At 40.6% G+C, this 20,877-nt stretch overlaps 1 protein-coding gene across 3 annotated transcripts in view; it reads right to left on the reverse strand.

The window, feature by feature from the left end:
• The window catches only part of LOC134360175 (protein outspread-like), a 464,667-nt gene that overhangs the window by 248,187 nt on the left and 195,603 nt on the right, over window positions 1-20,877 (reverse strand). The gene's annotated exons all lie outside the window — the stretch shown is intronic.

Consider the following 20,877-nt stretch of genomic DNA (forward strand, 5'->3'; position numbering starts at 1 on the left):
TAGTTTATCACATTATGAAGACAAATATTAGAACTTATTAATCATCTCATTTCCATTCAGACTATAACCAAACAATAACTCTATCTTTTTAATTTAAAATACAATGAATTATGAATAGCACTGTCATTTCTATGAAAGCAAAGTCTGATTTTTTTTTTGTTTTCGGCACTGATCAACGGTTTAGATTCATAAACAGTAATAACAACCTGAGAACTTTTTTCCATTTTCTGATTGGAACTTTTGGAACTTTAGAAACAAGTAACTGTTTCTGTGCCACACCAGAATTCCTTCTCCTGCGAAAGTAATAAACAGAAGCGGACTTCTTGACTCTCGCATTTCTGTTGCCGTTTCCTAACTTTTTTTTAATTTCAGTAACACTAACTCTATCCCCTCTGAATACCTTAATATTCAAACATCTATTCTGCAATCGAAACACTACAGTACTCAAGTGAGAATCAGACTCACTATTATTTAAGTGAGGAAATTTTTTCTCAGCACTGAACAGATGACCTGTTACTTTGAGATCATGATTCCAGTCAAGAAATATTTCAGCCAGGGAGAGCTTGACCCTCAGAACTATCCTCTTAAACTCTTTCAAGAATGTTATACATTTTAATGAGATCACACCTCATTCTTCTAAACTCAAAAATGCTAAATTTTCTTATTCTGTCCTCGTATGACAAACCCCTCCACTTCATGAGTTAATCTTGTGAATCTTCACTGCGCTTCCTCTAGTGCAGGTATACCTTACCTTTAGTAGAATCAAAGTTGTGGTCTCACCATAACTCAGCCTAACATTTATCGTCTGAATTACTTACTATACACAAAGTTAATCTGCGGATACAAGAATATTCCGAACACCAACACTTAATTAAAAATATTTTAATTTCACCCCAAATAGTCTTCCACCTTTCCACATTTTATCCCATCAGTCAAAGACCCATCCTTTTCACTGGGACAACACACATTTTCCTCGATGCCTCTCTGCATCCTTCTCGGAACTCAAACAGCCACCCAGTTTCTTAGCAGAAATTGGAATATTTTGTCCTCTTACTCAAATCACTGATATAGATTCTGGACAAATGGTCGGAATCAATCTGACCCTATTCGTATTAGCCTCCTAATCCCTTGAAAGTTACCTTTTCTTTCAAACGTGTTAACCCAACTTTAATCTAATGTTTAACACATCTTGTGCATCACCAAGAACCACCTGAATGTCTAAATACACCCAACCAACTCATCCTTTATCTATTCTGTTTACAACCTCAAAAAATCTTAACAGATTTGTTTTAACAAAATTTCCTGTTGGTAAACCTATTTTGGCATTATCTAATCTGTTGATTAATTTCTTGGTGCTCAGTTACAGCTTCCTTAACAGATTATTACATTTTCTCTACCATTGATGCGAGGCAAGGAACGTTGATGCACCACAAGAAAGACGAGTATAGGGCACTCATTTGATAATGTGCGATTAAAGGGTGAAGGCTGCTCTTTTTGAAAATGCAAACACGAGGAAATCTGCAGATGCTGGAATTTCAAGCAACACACATAAAAAATGCTGGTCAGGCAGCATCTATAGGAAGAGGTACAGTCGACCCTCCGTCAGGACTAACTGAAAGAAGAGATAGTAAGAGATTTGAAAGTGGGAGGGAGAGGGAGAGATCTGAAATGATAGGAGAAGACAGGAGGGGGAAGGGATGGGGCTAAGAGCTGGAAAGTTGATTGGCAAAAGGGATATGAGAGAATCATGGGACGGGAGGCCTAGGGAGAAAGAAAGGGGGAGGGGGAAGCCCAGAGGATGGGCAAGGAGTATAGTGAGAGGGACATAGGGAGAAAAAGGAGGGAGAGAGAAAAAATCTAATAATAATAATAAATAAATAAATAATGGATGGGGTGTGAAGGGGAGGTGGGGCCTTAGCGGAAGTTAGAGAAGTCAATGTTCATGCCATCAGGTTGGAGGCTACCCAGATGGAATATAAGGTGTTGTTCCTCCAACCTGAGTGTGGCTTCATCTTGACAGTAGAGACTTCCTCAGAGAAAAAGAAAACATTTGTCCTATATTCAAAGTAACAGCTGGAGAACCTGTGTGTCAGAGAATGATTGTGTTCAATTTAATAAGTGACATTCCTTAAAATAAATCAATTTCAATTCAACTCTGCCTCAGGTGATTGGATTGTTGCCTAAGAATCTGAGGTTGTGGATTCAGACATTGAACCACAAAATCCTGGGCAAACACTTTGCAGCTCTGATCTGTCCACACAGACCTAACATCAATGTGAACTAATATCTAGCAACACACATAAAATGCTGGAGGAACTCAGCAAGTCAAGCAGCATCAATTGAAATGAATAAACAGTCAATGTTTTGGACCAAGACCATTCTTCAATACTGAAAATGAAGGGGGAAGATGCCAGAATAAAATGGTGGCGGGGGTGGGGGGGAGAAGAGAGGAAGAGGTGGCTAGCTAGAAATCAGGTGGGTGAAGCCAGGTAGGCAGGTAAGATAAAGGGCTGGAGAAGAAGGAATCTAATAGCAGAGGTCAGTGGAACAGTGGAAAAGGGAAGACAGAGGGAACCCAGAGGAAAGTGACAACAGCTTTATTTCCATCTGGGTTGCCTCCAACCTGATGGCACAAGTATCAATTTCTCATTCCAGTAACAAAAATGTCCCTTCCTCTCCCCTCTTCTTCTATTCTGCGCTCTGGCTCTTTACCTCTTCTCATTTGCCTATCACTTCTCCCTGGGTGTCCTCCTCCTTAGACCAGAATAGCCTTTGGATATCTGAGGCCTCAGTGTTCAAATAAGCCAAGCACAAAGCTTGTAATCTACTAGACAGTAATGCACAGCTCCAGTACACTTCAGATGTGGAAAGCACCTCATAGCCCTGGAGAAATATCACAACTGCTCCAGAAAAATCTTCCAATTCCACTGGCAAGATGAATAAACTAATAGTAGCATTCTCATTCAGTCTAATATCATAGCTTTAATTACCCCAGTAAGCACTAGGACAGACATTTGTCCCCATACTCCCATACAGGTACACTACTCTAAGTGCCACCATGTTAATAGATTACCAAGTAAATAGAGGGACAGCTTTAAGTTTATTTTTTAAAAGCTTCTTGGAAGAAATAAAAGTACTATCTTCACTAATCTGTGGAATTCTTCGCCTAATACTTGCGTAGGATGGAGGAAGAACATTTGAGATGCCACTGATAATCTTGAGTCTCATTATCATTGGAGTATGCAGCTCCCATAGTGACCTCAACATCCAACTCAGAAAGTAGAAGCAAATCTTCTCAATCCAAAGTGAAAGCCTAATAAGAAAATTATCTCAGTACTGCCCTATAAACTGAAGTATTAGAGGTCTTGTGGAGTGGTAAATGAGTTCATATCTGAAATTTCAGTGTTGCGCTAATGCACCATTACATATAAACAACCTACTTTGATAACAACACAATTTCTGTTCTGTATTCTAGCTGCTACAGATGGTCTTCTTTGACACCTTCCAAACTTCCAAAATTTCCTGCAACACATTTCAACAAAGTTAAACTGATGCAAATTTACATATTTACATCTGTGTTCTAAAACAATCTGCAATTTATGCATTTTCTTTGGGGGTTCATTCTCAGCTCACAAGTGAATAAACTTATGTCATCATCACCCATACCAACAAAAACATCTAATTTAGGTTAAATCCTACTACCACTTACAATGATCGCTTTGCCAAAGGCATTTTGTGCTACAATTTAGTCGTGCAACATAGCTTCAATGGTAACACTCTGGTAAACATAAGAAATAGGAAAGTTATCCTGATCCACCATTCAGTAAAATCATGGTTGATCTTTGACTGCAAATACAACTTTCTTGATCTTTCTCTTGATTCCTTAATTATCTTGTTTCTGCTTTAAAGGTAATCAATGACTGACCCTCCACAGAATTCCAAGATTTACCATCCTTTGAGTGCAGAAATTTCTATTCATTTCAGTACTTAATAGGCTACCCCTTATGTTGGATGCTTTGGGGGCCCTTTCTATTTCCTTTCTTTTATTTTAGACTTCAAAGGCACATTATTTACTGAATTTAAATTCAGAAAAGCTGCCATAGTGGGGATTAAGTTTAGGTCAGGCCAGCCTCAAGATTCTAATCCAGTAATTGAAAAAAGTGCTGCCACTATTTCTTTTTTCAAGTTGAAGCTAGCTAGACAGAAGAAGCATCATTGCCTTGAAATTTTTCTTGCAAGTTGGCAACAGTAAAGAATGTTTCCAAAATTTGAAACTGCTCAAATATTTCTGAAGGTTAACAATTAGAATTTTAGAGAATGTGCAAGTAGTTCAATGCTACGTTTTCATGTTAGGAAAGGAAATTCTTCAATTGTTAGAATTTATTTCTATATATTGCACATTAATTGTCTTAAACTGTTGAATAAATGTTAGAGTAATTTGTGCCCTAATACATTTATCCTTGAACATTTATATTGTTAAGGCTGCACATCATTAAGTCAGTAAATCAAAACCCAGATAGAAAAATTTCTATTCAGCCCTTGGACTTCTTTATCTATCAAGCAAGTAACATATGTGATGGGACACCTGAGGCCTTTATCCATTTTCTGGGTGGGAAAATGATTGATATAAAAAAATGCATCTCCTTAGCTTCTGCAGATCATGACTAGCAAAATATTTGTGTGAAAGGATGAAAGGCTCTACAGCATGGAAATTCTCCCACAAATAGTTTTTATTTCATCATTCAGAAAAAAGGGAAAAAATAATGGAAGTGCAACTTGAAGGTCTGTGGATGTTCTAACAATGCAAACCATTTTAGGTCAATTCATGTTACTGCACAGGCAAATGAATTATATGAACAACTTCTCGAAAACAAATTAAGATAAAAATCAAATAATAAACATGAGAAAAATTTCAGATACTGGAAATCCAAAAACACACACAAAAAGCTGGAGGAACTCAGCAGGGCAGATAGCAGCTATTGAAATGTCAACTGTTCATTAATTTTCACAGATGTTGCCTGACCGGCTAAGTTTCTCCAGAATTTTGTGGAACAGAAAGATAGAAAGAACAGCCAGATCTCCCAGTGGCTACTCATTTTAATTTCACTTCCCATTCTAATATGTCCATCCATGGCCTCCACCACTGTTGGGATAAGGCCACAGTTAATTTTTCAAACTTCCAGAAATGCCTTCTCCCCCTTATTCCCCACCCCCCACTCAGCTCTCACTTCACCAGTTCCCATCCCCTTGTCCCTCTCTCATGTTATCTCCTTGCCCACCCTCTGATGCTCTTTTCCCCCCTCCCCACGCTTTTTTACTTTCTTCCATGGCCTTCTGTCTCTTTCACCAATCAACTTCCTAGTTTTTTGCTTCATCCCTCCCCCTCCAAGTTTCACCTATCACTTGGCGTTTCTCTCTCCCCTCCCTGCCCTTTCAAATCTACTCTTCAGCCTTTTTTCCTCCAGTCCTGCCAATGGGTTTCGGCCCAAAACATCAACTGCACTATTTTCCATAGATGCTGCCCGGCCTGCTGAGTTCCTCCAGCATTTTGTGTGTGTTACTCAGATTTCCAGCATCTGCAGATTTTCTCTTGTTTGTGATAGAAAGGCCCGTTAGTTGAAAATTTCAGAATCTTGATGAAAATATTAAGCAAATACATCTTATCTACAATATTAGCTTCCCTTTAACAATCTGCGAATCAAGGTTAAAGAGTCTGCGCATGATCATCCAAAGGGCTAAATTAAGTTCTCTACAGGGAAATGGAAAATCCAATTTGTCAAAATCAGCAGTGGCTGATTCTCAAGTGATCTCAACATAAATAGGTTAAAAGGCAGTTTGTCTATTTTTATACCTTTTTAACTACTTCCATGAAACTTCGGCTAATTGGGGCAGCCACTTAATTGCACAAAATATAATAATCTCAACATGCTCCAATTAACTGTATATAGTTTCGTGTTCATCAGAGATGTCCTGCTTCTTCAAAGAATGGGGTTTCAATTCCTCCACCACTGATGTTGCCCTCACCCACATCTCCTTCAATACCAGAACAGCGTGCTCACTCCATCTTACTCCCATCTTAACAGGGATAGAGATCGTCTTGTCCTTATCTACCACCCCACGAGCCTTCGCAACCAACACATATCTTGCCACAACTTCAGCCAATTCCAAAGAGAACCTACCACCAAACACATCTTTACCCCCCACACCCCTTCCACTTTCCGCAGGGATTGCTTGTCCATTCGTCCCTCCCAGCACTTATCCCTGAAAGAGGCCACCTCCTCCCTCACCTCCATTCAGAGTCCCAAACAGTCCCTTCACGTGAGGCAACACTTCACCTGTAGATCCATTGAGCCTATGTATTGTATCCAGTACTCCCAATGCAGCCTCCTCTACATTGATGAGACTCGTAGTAAACCAGAAGACTGCTTCGTTGAGCACTTCAGCACCATCCAGCAAATGCAGAACTTCCCAGTGGCTAAATATTTTAATTCCAATACTTATTTCAACAGGCCAGTCCATGGCCTCCTCTTGTGCCACGTTGAGGCCTCTCTCAAGGTGGAGGAGCAACTTTATATCCCATTTCGGTAGCCTCTAACCTGATGGCATGAATATCAACTTCTCCTTCTAGTTAAAAAAAATTCCCTCCATCTCTCCTCTTCTTCTATTCCCCATTCCAGCCTCTTACCTCTTTTCACCTGTATATCACCTCCCCCAGTGCCCCTCCCTCCTATGGTCCACTCTCCTCTCCTGTTACATTCCTTCCTCTCGGGCCCTTTACCTTTCCTACCCATCTAGCTTCACCTATTACCATCTAGCTATCCTCTCCAGCATCCACCCCCCCCCCCCCGCCACCCAGCTTTTTATTCTGGCATCTTCCCTCTTCCTTTCAAGTCCTGAATAAGGGTCTCAGCCCAAACTGTCATCTGTATGTCCATTGCCATAGATGCTGCCTGACCGGCTGAGTTCCACCAGCATTTTTTGTGTTGCTATATAGAAAGCTGCCAGAAAGAGCCAGTAACATCATTAAGGATCCCACCCATCCTGCTCATGGACTGTTTGTCCCACTCTCAATTGGGGAATAAGTTAGGTAGCATCCATGCTAGAACCACTGCACTCAAAAACAGTTACTTTCGCCAAGCAGCAAGGCTGAAAAAACACCTCCAACGATGAATTCCACCACTTCATTATTTCCTATCAGACACCTTTATTATTTCCTGAGATCAACCTAAAGCACAGCATCATTTTATTGACATATGATCAATATTTATAAGCTATCTAAGCATTTATATTCATAGCGTTATTGTGTAATTGTGTTCCTTATTGGGTTCTTTATCTTTTGTGGGATTTCTTTGGTGCTGCATTAGATCAGGAGTAACAATTATTTCATTTCCCTTTCCACTAGTGTACAGGAAATAATATCAAATAATCTTGAATCTTGAAAAGTGAGCCTGTGTGTTCATCCTTTTCTTATACATGTACAAGTAACTTGCATTTCCTGAAGTCATCCTTAAGCTTTTTTCCCTCGGATGAGCTTCTTCACCCTTTTAAGCAATTATCCTACCTGCCATAACCTGCACAAGTTACTAAAACACTGTCATGGCTTCTGCTTTTACATTAGATACACATTTTCTATATTCCGTGGCACTTACGCAGTATGTAATTAAGTCCAAGGGTTGAATAGAAAACACTGGGTTTTAATTTGCTCACAGACATAATATGCAACATGTTTAATTTTATCACAACAAGAATAAACGGTACAGACTACAATTTATTCTCAGATTTATTGAATACCTCTGTATATCTATTTTAGATCATTGATAGTCACACTAATTTCAAAATCAAAATCTGAAACAGATTCAACACAACCTCCTTATCAGTTATATTCCTCTAGAAATAAATACAAATCTGGTTAAATTCTAAGCACAAGTTTCAGAAACTTTTTTTTAGAAATTTATGTATTACAATCCAAGATCTTTTATTTCTCCACTCCTTCCAAATAGTGTGACCTCCCTCTTTTTCCATGCATTTATCTGTATTAGACTAGTCCGCAAATGTATTATTGTCCTCCTTTAATCTGTTGCAATGCTCCAATATTAACTGTTCCCAAACTAGCTCCAACACCTCCAAATGGGATCGTTTGCAAATTTTTCTTAAATTCAAAGTCCAAATCATGAATGTAAATTTTCACCAGCAGTGTATAACACTGTAGAAGGGCGCTGTCCTCTTTCTTCCTTAATAAAAGTGTGCTGCACCCTCTCTCCACTTTGTTTTGTAATCTGTTAGCAATCAGCAACTTTTCCATGCATCCTTTGACCTTATTTATCAGTTTAAAAATGAGTAGCTAATTAAATGCCTTTTGGAAAGATCTAGATAACCTGTATCTACTCCATTAATATTTTCTATCTGGTACATCTTCAAATAATTCTGTAAAATTGGCCAAGATATTGCTCCCTTTTGAAATTCAAAAATCTGACTATTCACTAGGTTAGACTATAGAACCACGCCAGCTTCTCACCTAGCTATAAAAGATACAATACATACCATTTGGCAAAGCCTTGACAATTCATCCTAATTACTGGAGATTGGCAGTGTCTTCCTCTGGCAGATTCTGCTCTCCACTGATTTCACTGACAGATGCAGACAACACCTTATGAAAGCATTAGAGGCACCATCATCCTGCCACCCAAGTATTTGTTTTTAAATTTAATGAGCAATGCTGACCACCCTAAATTTTCCTTATTAAAAGAAAATTTCCTAACTGCACATTGTTTATATTTTATGAATATATCAATGTTCTCAATTGTAAATCATAATACATAAATGTTACTTAACTATATCAAATCAATTCAGTTACTTTAAGTCATATCCTGACACCTCAAATCCTTATGTTTCACACTTTTTATACCAATCACAAATGACAAAACATTTAATCATTCTTGAGAGTTTAAAGACAAAAATATATATTTCAACATACGCCGCTACCAATTTAGAATCTCTTCAGGGTACTAATGCATAACTAATCATACAAACAAAAAGATGACTCAATGTGATGCTAGATAACACAAATATCCCCCCAGTCAATAATACCAGACATTTTCAGTCACAAACAAGACGCTAGAGTTCTGCAAAGGTCTTGGCCTGAAATACTGACTGCTTGCTCTTTTCTATAGTTGCTATCTAGCCCGCTGAGTTCCTCCAGCATTTTGTGTGTGTTGCACAGACATTTTCAGTACTGATATTATCTAGTGAGGTACAGCTAATCTATGCCTTTGTGTATGATAGATGAGTATTGTTAATAGCTGGACTGGTTGTAGGCATAGAGATGCCTAAAGTAAAGACTGGTACAAACCAGTTATCTCTTCATTTAGACTCACTAGTACCAAACTAGATTAGCAGATTTGCTGCTGATTTCAAGTAAGTACCTTACCAGGTACTCCATCGGGACCTTCTGCCTTGCGAGGGTTCATTCGCCTTAAAGGCAGCCTAACATCGGCCTCTGAGACGGAGATCACGGGGTCATCAGGTGCAGTGAGGATTTTCACAGCTTTCAAAGCAGGCATAGAAGGCACTGAGTTCATCTGGTGGTGAAGCATCGCTGCCATTCATCCTACTGGGTTTCACTTTGTAGGAAGTCATGTCTTGCAAACCCTGCCAGAGTTGTCGTACATCCGATGTCACCACCAACCTCGTTCAAATTTGTCTCTTCGCCCTTGAGAAAGCCCTCCGTAAATCATAGCTGGTTTTTTGGTACTAGCCTGGGTTGCCAGACTTGAATGCCACAGATCTAGCCTTCAGCAACTCCTGGATCATCCACGGCTTTTGGTTTGGGAATGTACAGAAAAGTCTTTGTAAGCACACACTCATCCACACAGGTTTTAATAAAGTCGGTAACCAACTGCAGCATACTCATCCAGGTTCGAAGATGAATCCCTGAGTACAGACCAGACCGATTCAAGGCAGTCCTGTAGGGGCTCCTATGCCTTCTTAGTCCTCACTATGCAGTCCTTACTACTGGTGCTGTGGGGTGTATGGGGTGTCTAGGGAGGGGTAGCACCTCTGGTGGGGGGCCTGCCGTGCCCTTTTTCAGGGCAGCTCGGCCACCTCTGGTCCCCAGCTGGCGCTCAGCTCTCACCTGTGGCTCCAAGTAGCTGTGCACGCGTAGCGGCCACACCCCGGTAAACCATCTCGGCAGACAAGCCAAACCAGGTGAGGATAGCCGACGGGTCTTCGACCCTCGGTGAGGTAGGGGATTTGCTTATCCCAGCATGTGAAGTCTAGCCCTGGCAAATGGAGCGGAGGAGACCAATTAATGGTCCAACAGTCAAGAAGGCAAACCAGCAGGCATTGGTGGAGCGCTAAGAGCACGACAAGGCACTTAGACGTCCTGGTCATCCTCAGCAAGAGGTGGTGATCTCTTTAAACTCACCCGGCAGTAGGCAAAGGCAAACAACTGCTGTAACCTGCCGAGTACATGATTTCCCAATATGTCAGAGCGGCGTGGAGTAAAACTGTCTGCCAACTGGAATTTCCAAATGCGACCTAAAGCGAGCGACTGGTGCTGCAGTCTTCAGTCTCTGCCTATACTCAGTGAGTAAAGTACAACCAGGTGATTAGACTTCCCAAAGTGAGGGCATGGAATAGCACAGTAGGTATTCTTAATGGTGGTGTAACAATGGTCCAGTGTGTTATTTCCTCTAGTATTGCAAGTGATATGTTGATGATAATTGCTTTGTGATTTTTTCAGACTGACCTGGTTAAAATCACCCAAAACGATGGGGTGCGCTGTTTCCTACAAAGCGAAACCCAATAGCATGAATGGCAGTGATGCTTCACTACCAGATGAACTCAATGCCTTCTATGCATGCTTTGAAAGGGAGAACACAACTACAGCTGCGAAGATTCCTGCTGCACCTGATGACCCTGTGATCTCTGTCTCAGGGGCCGATGTTAGACTGTTTTTAAAGAGAGTGAACCCTCGCAAGGCGGAAGGTCCTGATGGAGTACCTGGTAAGGTCTGAAAACCTGTACCAACCAACTAGTGGGAGTACTCAAGGACATTTTCAACCTCTCACTGCTACCGCCAGAAGTTCTCACTTGCTCCAAAAAGGCAACAATTATACCAGTGCCTAAGAAGAATAATGTGGGTTGCCATAACGACTATCGCCCAGTAGCACTCACATCAACAGTGATGAAATGCTTTGAGAGGTTGGTCATGACTGGACTGAACTCCTACCTCAGCAAGGACCTGGACCCATTGCAATTTGCCTATCACCACAATAGGTCAATGGCAGAATCAATCTCAATGGCTCTCCACACGGCTTTAGACCACCTGGACAACACAAACACCTACGTCAGAATGCTGTTCATTATTTGCTCAGCATTTAATACCATCACTCCCACAATCCTGATTGAGAAATTGCAGAACCTGAGCCTCTGTAAATCCCTTTGCAATTGGATCCTCGACTTCCTAACCGGAAGACCACAATCTGTGTGGACTGGTGATAACATATCCTCCTCGCTCAGGATCAACAATGGCGCACTTTAGGGGTGTGTGCTTAGCCCGCTGCTCTACTTTCTATATACACATGACTGTGTGGCTAGGTAGAGCTCAAATACCATCTATAAATTTGCTGACAATACAACCGTTGTTGGTAGAATCTCAAGTGGTGACGAGAGGGCATACAGGAATGCAAATGCCAACTAGTGGAGTGGTGCCACAGCAAAAACCTGGCACTCAACGTCAGCAAGATGAAAGAACTGATTGTGGACTTGAGGAAGGGTAAGACGAAGGAACACATACCAATCCTCATAGAGGGAGCAGAAGTGGAGAGAGTGAGCTGTTTCAAGTTCCAGGGTATCATGATCTCTGAGGATCTAACCTGGTCCCAACGTATCGATGTAGTTATAACGAAGGCAAGACAGTGGCTATACTTTATTAGGAGTTTGAAGAGATTTGGCATGTCAACAAATACACTCAAAAACTTCTATAGTTGTATTTCCAGGTTGAGTTGGTGGTGAAGGTGACAAATGCAATGTTAGCATTCACTTCTAGAGGTATAGAATACAAGAGCAAGGATGTGATATCGAGGCTCTATAAGGCACTCGTGAGACCACACTTGGAGTATTGAGTGCTGTTTTGGGCTCCTTATTTTAGAAAGGAAATAATGACATTGGAGAAGGCTCAGAGAATGAGAAGGGATCTCATAGAAACATTCTGAATGTTAAAAGGCCTGAGCAGATTAGATATGGCATATATCTAATGGTGTATAGTAAACCCGTCAATCTGAATCACTGCATCCAGTATGGAAGGGGCCAACCAGGATTCTGTGAAACAAAGGACACACACTAATGTCCCTCTGATTCAGCACCCTAGCTCTAAGATCATCGATTTTATTCACCAGAGACTGCACGTTTGCCAGCAAGATAGTCGGTATTAGGAGTTTAAAACACCGTATCCTTAAATGCACTTGTATCCCTGATCTGCAGCCACGCTTCCTCTGTGGAATCCTACATGGATACTTCCATCCATAATCAGTATTGTTTCCAGCAGTATTAAGCAGCGATAATTTGTTCAAACACTTTAAGACATCTTTGTTGACTGTACTAATCTTGGAAGCAGTTGCGCTTTTTAGCTGTATTAGGCTAATATTTAATCATGTCCATTGAGAGTTCTGCTGCTACTCGGGTTGCCCCTAAGTGCCTTTATGAAGTTTTAAATCAAGAATGGTCTGCAATGGTCTCTTTATTCAAGTTATTTCCCGGTGCAATGACATGTCAATGCATGCAACACTTACAATCCACAACCTGAGTCAATGAAACCATGTTATGATTTTGATTCTCAGATTTCAGACAATGAAAAAAAAGTTGGGCCCTTTTGTTAAACCCACTGTCTGAGTACGAGGCAGTGGTTTCAGATTTTGAAAGTCATCCTCACATGGAAATTGACAAATTTTATTTCTCTTAAATTTATCAAATATTCCTGTCAATGGTTGCCAAAAATTACTATAATGCAAAGAAATAACTGGAAAAGAAATCTACCAAAGTGATGAATGCAGCTGCTCTGAAGTAGGAGTATCATTTCTATACCATTACTCTTATTGCTCTTTGGCAAACAAAACCAAGTGCTTCTTCTCTGCACCCCTTTCCCACCTATCACAAGTATTTTATTAAACCAAGTGATTCCAGGTATAGTACTATAGCCCAGCTTCAGTGTCTTTACAGAAACAGTAGCAAGGCCTTTGAAATTTTCTACTTGGCTAATTGCTTTAGAAATGCATTAATTCTCCACCATGGCGTACAAACTTGATTATCTCCCAAGTTTGCTGACAGATTTGTTTAACAGTAAGTAATAGATGGAACTGACTTTTCCAGTGCTCATCAACAAGATTTAAGCAATATTTTTCATCAATGACACTGACCTTAACCATCTCCCCCAGTATTTACTTACACTGAACTAAGCCAACATCCTGAGGGATCCTGTTTTCATAAATGTTCTGGGAATGCACAGTAGAAATTTAATCTGGTATCAACTGACAACAGATTACTGTAGGTTTATTTTCTGAACCAATGATAGGCCAAGCAGAGGATTCAACAGCAATGAGATAACCAACATAATGGACTTTTCTTTAAGAAAGAAATTTTCCTTACTTCACATTATAATCAGTGCGTACGACATATCAATACCAGCAGTTTTCCTGCATTATACAGTGGCAAAAAGAGCCAGGCATGAAGTTGCTTAAGTTAATCAAATCTTCCATTGATTCAATGCCTAAGCATACAAAATTACGTAATTCAAAGACATACTGAACTATGTTTACTGGATGTAGCTGGATTTCTGAGGCCCTCAATGTTTGATAATATTGTTTTGATTCATACTGCTGATTCAGTTAACCCAAATGACTTTTAGCAAATATCACAATATTTTTGGTGAACCACGGTCATACACAAAGACTTCAGAATTCATAAGTGGACTTATTTGTTATGTGTAATAAGCAATTTCCACAGATCATGGAATAACTTTGAATCATCTATCCAAAATCACTTTGACCCATAAACACCGAACAAAACTCCCTAGATACCATTCATAATGAATGAGGTAGAGAAAGGAGATGGAATGTCTGCAATAAGATGCAGATCAAAATTTTCAACGTAGCAATTACTTTAAAAACTAGAAATTAGAGACACCAGAGGAAAAGAAGAAACAAATTAAAATCAGAAAGGTACTGCCACGTGCGCAGACAGGGAAACAAGAGGTATCTGAAACTATTAAATATGAATGTGAATCACCTGGATAGAAGATTTGTTCCTTGAGATTACATCAGACATCAGAGGAGCATATCAGCCAAGATAGAAGTCAGAGTGAAGTAGCATAGAGAAGTGAAGTTACGAGCAAATGTAAGCCCAGGGTCACCCTTGTGGATTGAATGTAGCTGAAAAGAAATGCCATTTTTTTCCCACTCCTTTTACTCACTCTAACTTAGCCCTTGAGCATGCAGCAATATACTCAAAATACATAATCAAAATGATGACCAGGAATGAGTTTAGGAAACTAACCTCTCCTACACAGAAGCCAAATGCCAGTTCTCAGCCAGCTCCTCACACTGAACATCAGACCATTGTCTCCAAGTCACTGATCTCATTCCCTCAGGGCAAAAGGAACATGGATATTAGTGGGCTGGATATGGAGATAGGGTAAAACAGCTGAATTAAACACCGAAGTCTATAAAGGTTGCTTAATTATAATATTTTTAAACGTTCTGTCAAATTTGAGCTTTCTGGGCTCTGTAAACCATTATTAATGCATAGGGTGCCAAGGTAGAATAGTGGTTAGCACAGCCTGGGGTGTCAGAGTTCAGCTTTCTACCTCACAGCAAGAGAGGAAACATCTCCCAATGAGGTCCTCCAGTCAATGGTACTATGGAGGTTTAGGATACAAAGAGGAAAAATCCAGACAAAATCCTGGAAATAGTCCTGAAGATTTGTGCTCCAGAACTTACCACACCACTAGCCAAGCTGTTCCAGTACAGCTACACCACCAGCATCTACCTGGCAATGTGGAAAATTGCCCAGGTACGTCCTGTACACAAGAAACAGGACAAGTCCAACCCAGCCAATTACCGCCCTATCAGCAATCATCTCAATCATAGGAAAAGTAAGGGAAGAGGGCATCAACAGTGCTATCATGCAGCACCTACTCAGCAAAAATTTGCTTACGGATGCCCAGTTTGGGCTCCGTAAAGGTCATTCAGCTCCTGACCTCATCACCTCCTTGGTCCAAATACCAGAGGTGAGGTGAAAGCGATGGCCTTTGACACTGAGGCAGCATTTGACTGAGTATGGCATCCAGGTGCCCTAGCTAAAATGGAGTCAATGGGAATGAGGAAGAAAAATCCTCCGCTGGTTGGATTCATACCAGACACAAAGGAGGGAGGTTGTGGTGGTTGTGGTGGTTGGAGGTCAATCATCTTATCGTCAGGACATCACTGCAGGAGTTCCTCAGGGAAATGTCCAAGGACCAACCATCTTCAGCTGCTTCATCAATGACCTTCCTTCTGTCAGAATTTCAGAAGTGGGGATGCTTGCAGATAATTGCACAATATCCTGCACCATTCCTGACTCCTCAGATAATGAAGCAGTTTATACCCAAATGCAGCAGGACCTGGACAATATCCAGGCTTGGGCTGACAAGTGGCAAGTAACATTTGAGCCACGCAAGTGCCAGGCAATGACCGTCTCCAACAAGAGAGACTCTAACCATCACCCCTTGACATTCAGTGGCATCACCATCACTGAATCCCCTACTTTCAACATCCTGAGGGTTACCACTGACAGGAAACTGAACTGGTCTAGCCATATAAACACCGTGGCTACCACAGCAGCTCAAAAGCTAGGAATCTTGCAGTGTGTAACTTACCTCCTGACTCCCCAAAGCCTGTCCACGATCTAGAAGGCTCAGGTCAGGAGCGTAATGGAGTATTTGCCACCCACCCGGATGAGTGCAGCTCCATCAACACTCAAGAAGCTTGACACCATCCAGTACAAGGCAGCCCACTTGACTGATACCTCTTCCACAAGCATCCAATCCCTCCACCATCGACGGACAGTTGCAGCACTGTGTACTATCTACAAGAGGCACTGCAACAACACACCAGTTCCTAAGGCAGCATATAGCACATACCAGACCTACGACCACTATCATCGAGAAGGACGAGAAAAGCAGATACCTGGGAACACCACCACTTGGAAATTCCCCTGCAAGTCACTCACCATCCTGACTAAGAGACATATCGTCATTCCTTAACTGTTGCTGGGTCAAATTCCCTCCCTAACAGCACTTTGGGTGTACCTACACCTCAGGGACTGCAGCTGTTCAAGAAGATAGCTCATCACCACCTTCTCAAGGGCAACTAGGGATGGGCAAAAAAATGCTGGCTTAGCTGGCAATGCCCACAATATTAACCCATTGACAATCAGCAGTCAGCTCTCCATGATTATTAATTTTGTAAGCAAATTTAAAGGTACAAGAAAAACACAATTTATAAAATTAGATCACATCAGTTAGAGCGCTAACAAAATTAATCAAAGTCTGATTAAAAGTTATCAGGATTTCGAAAAAGCTATGGAAGGGTTCAAGAACAAAGAAAAATTGGAAAAAAAATCTGCAGTAGGTCATCAGAATCAGGTTTATTATCACCGGCATGTGACGTGAAATTTGTCAACTTAGCAGCAACAGTTCAATGCAATACATACTACAGAAGAGAAAAAAATAAATAATAAGTAAATCAATTACAGTATACGTATACTGAATAGATTTTAAAAAGTGCAACAAACAGAAATACCGTATATTAAAAAAAAGTGAGGTAGTGTCCAAGGGTAGTGTCCATTTAGGAATCAGATGGCAGAGGGAAAAAAATTAAGACGTTGCAGAAAAGACAAAGGCGAGAATTAAAGAGGGAAGATGGGGATACAGATCAAGGGAGGGGAGGGTGGATTTGAGGGAAAGGGGTGGGGGTCTGGGACACAGTGGTCATGATCATCTAAACTTGGACCAATTTGCATATGAATGTGCAAATGCAGTCCCATTCACCACTAGTTGAAGATTTTACTGTCAAAAGTTCTTATGATGGTTGGAGTACAAAGGTTACCACATGTTAAAATTTCACACAGGCAAGTATAGAACTATAACTTCAGTCTCCCTCCTGACAACTGTTTAGAATAATCTTATCATAACCCTGTTGTGACCAACAGACAAAAGCATTTATCATTGGGCCACACTGGTAGTTATTAGATTTCATTATTCAAACAAGTGACTTCAAAGGTATCAACATTACCTATATAATGGCAAGTATCAAAAATTGTTGGACTGACCATCACTTAAGCCAGAACAAGGGCAACAGAAATGGCACAAGAAAATCAATGCTGAAGATCAAGACCATAGCAAAGAAAGCTCCTCTGAAACAGCACATCACAACATGACACCTTAGTCAATTGGATCTGCAGTGCGTCGCAATTACATTAGTGGTTGTGAATCGACTTGTATCTTTCTTGGAGAAGAAATGAGGTCTGACTTGATGAGAATAACCAGTAAATTCAGAAGTTAAAGACTAGGGTTTCTTGGAATAGAATTTATAATAATCCTTAAGAAAATAAATCACTCCATTTCACCTGAAGAATGTGGTCCAAATAAACATTTGACTTAACAATGGCAGGTAGAAGGAGTGCAGGATATCAAATGCCTAATAACCATGACATGTCTAATTCTTTAAGGATGAATCTACAACCCACGCTGTATCTGTCCTTGATGTGAATCTCTTTGACTACTTCTCATTGAAAAAGGTCCAAACTTGCCACCTTTGAAAAACAAGACCTGGGAGAAAGGACTGCCAAGACTACCACTAACCCAACTGAATTTCAAAAAACTTGGTAGAACTTCATATATTTCAGGAGGTCTTAGAAATATCAAAATTCTTACCAGCTTTAAGAAAGTAAACAAATCTAACCCCAGTAATCACAGAAACAATCGCCCTGCTAAATGCCATTGTTAACGGCTTCATCAACTGCCTCTACCCAGTCGTTGAAAAACAGCTCCCCTATTTGCAGTATGGAGTAAACCCAACTGAAGGCACAACAGATGATCACTATTGTTCAACAACTAACATCAGAAATGCAAGGAAAAGCAACGACCACTAAACATACCTTTTTTTAATTTCATAAAACTCTTTGACTTAACAATGGCAGGATAGAAAGAGTGAAGGATATCAGATGCTTAATAACCATGACGTATTCTCTCCCAATAGAGGGTTATGGTTTAAGTTATCTTAGAAATCCCCGGCAAGCTGTGTCTTCTGGTCAAGATGCCGTCAAGCTGCGATGACCATCAAGTTCATGGCTCAGACAATTGTTTCTTTAGACTCGTAGGATAGTTTTGGGGAGTGCAGAGAGTTAGGGTCATTTTAGAGTTTAACTGCAGGATGAGGGAGACTAAACAGGTCAGGGGCAGTAAATGAAGAGTCAGGGACAGCAGCCGGAAGTTGAAATCCAGGTTGCAGCACTTCACGGACAAAGGCCGGCAATCTAAAGACAGAGGTTCAGTCACTAGGCACTGAGTACAAAGACTATAAACACCATGGTCATAGACCAAGTTGATCAGGCCCCAAAGACAAAGGCTGGTGATGCCCCAGGTCAGGGAGCCCTGGGGTTGGAGGTCTAAGCAGCCCTGAGGCACAGAAGCAGGTAAAACTCCAAGTCACTGAGATCCGGAATCGGAGTTTCCTTAAGTCCAGAGATCAAGGCCCAGAGCTTGAAGTCCCATGGTCAGCCGTTACAATTACAAAGGCACAACAGGAACTAAATTTCATCAGAAGTTTGAGAAGGGTTGGTGCGTCACCAAAGACACACAAATTTCTACAGATGTACAGAGCATTCTATCTGGATGCATCATCATCTGGTATGGAGGAGTCACTGCACAGGAACGAAAAAAAAGGAAATGCCTTATTCACATTGCTATCATTAAAGAAGTGGTACAGGAATATTAAGACACACACACACTCAGCACTTAGGAACATCATCTTCCCTTCTGCTATCAGATCTCTGGACGGACAATGAACCCACTTTATTATTTTTAACACACACACACACACACAGTGTTTTTCTGTTTCGTATTGCACTGTACTGCCGCCGCAAAAAGAACAAATTTCACGACACATGCTTGTGATACTAAACCTGGTTCTGAAAGTTTCACAACAAAATAGAAAGCATATCTAAAAGGAGGAGAATCCATATAAAAAGTACCAAAAAAGGGCCCTTTGGAGGAGAACAAAAGGAAGAATAAGTTATAATGATTAAAAAAAAAGGTGAGATTCATGAATGAACATTCGAAAGGAGAAAGCACTAGAGAAAGTAAAAGGGACCAACAGCTGCTCATACTGCTGATACCAGGGATGATTGATAAGTTTGTGGCCTAAGGTAGAAGGAGCCAATTTTAGAAAACCTAGCACATTTATTTTTCAACATAGTCCCCTCCAACATGTATGCACTTAGTCCAGCGGTCGTGGAGCATACGGATCCCTTCTTTGCAGAAGTGGTTCACAGCAGGGGTGATTGATAAGTTCGTCGCCTAAGGTAGAAGGAGATGAGTTATACAGCTCTCGTTACTTGCACGTGCAGTTCAACTCTTTGGGTGAAAATGCAGAAAGTTTGAAGTTAATAACTTATCTCCTTCTACCTTAGGCCACGAACATATCAATCACCCCTGCTGTGGACCACTTCTGGAGGTCCAAGATGCCGACTTCTACAAAGAAGGGATCTGTATGCTTCATGACCACTGGACTATGTGTGTAAATGTAGCAAAAAATAAATATGCTAGGTTTTCTAAAATTGACTCCTTCTACCTTAGGCCACGAACTTATCAATTATCCCTCGTATGTTGCCTGGATCCTTAGTTTTGAAAAAAAAACAAGTAGCTGTTGAGATGGTGCACACTCTAAATCCTCGATTCAGTAACAAGCTTAGTAGGTTGGACACTGACACATTTTAATACTGCTCATCAATGAAGAGAAATTAAGGATGATGAACCAATTAACCTGACAAGAGTTATCAGGCAAATTTTAATGATATTTGCCTGCTTAACATATTTTAAAATATCATATGATCAAGCAGGATTAGCAGTTTTATGCAAGGAAATATAGGAAGTGGGAGCAGTAGGCCATCTGGCCCAGTGAGACTGCTCTGCCATTCGATAAGATAATGGCTGATATGGCAGTAGATTCAGCTCCACATAATGTCCCTTTTTCCCAGAACTCCTTAGTGCCCTTGTATGTAAAAAATCTGTCTAACTGCATCTCTGGGAAATGCAGCTCCTCCTTATATGTCATAAATCCCAAATATGAGCATTGCCAACCATTCTTTCAGCTATATATACGTCCAAGGCTTTGCAATTCCTTCTCTAAACATCCTTAACCCTCTCTTCCATAAAACCCGACTATGTACTATGCCACCGGTGATTGAAAAATGCAAACTATTCCTTGGCACCCAATTAGAAGCAGTTACAGGAAAAAAATCTTTCAATTTTGAAGTCCATTCTTAAATTAACTCATTTTAACTATATATCTGCTCTTCATCTCCTCTAAACAATAGGAAAAATAAAAACAGACATATTCTTCCCATCAAATTACCTTACCTCATCTCCAGACAAACTGCACATACAGTTAAAACACTGGAATTCATCCGGCAATTTGGAAAATTGTCCAGATATATTAAAATGCGTGTGACCAGCAGTGATGGGAAGCAGTATACAGGTTTCCCTAAGGTGCAGCGTTCCTATGAAATGGCTCATCAGCCAGAATGTCGTAAAGCAAAGAAGCAATTACCATTTATTTA

Source organism: Mobula hypostoma, chromosome 22 (genome assembly GCF_963921235.1).
Source record: "Mobula hypostoma chromosome 22, sMobHyp1.1, whole genome shotgun sequence".
NCBI lineage: Eukaryota > Metazoa > Chordata > Chondrichthyes > Myliobatiformes > Myliobatidae > Mobula > Mobula hypostoma.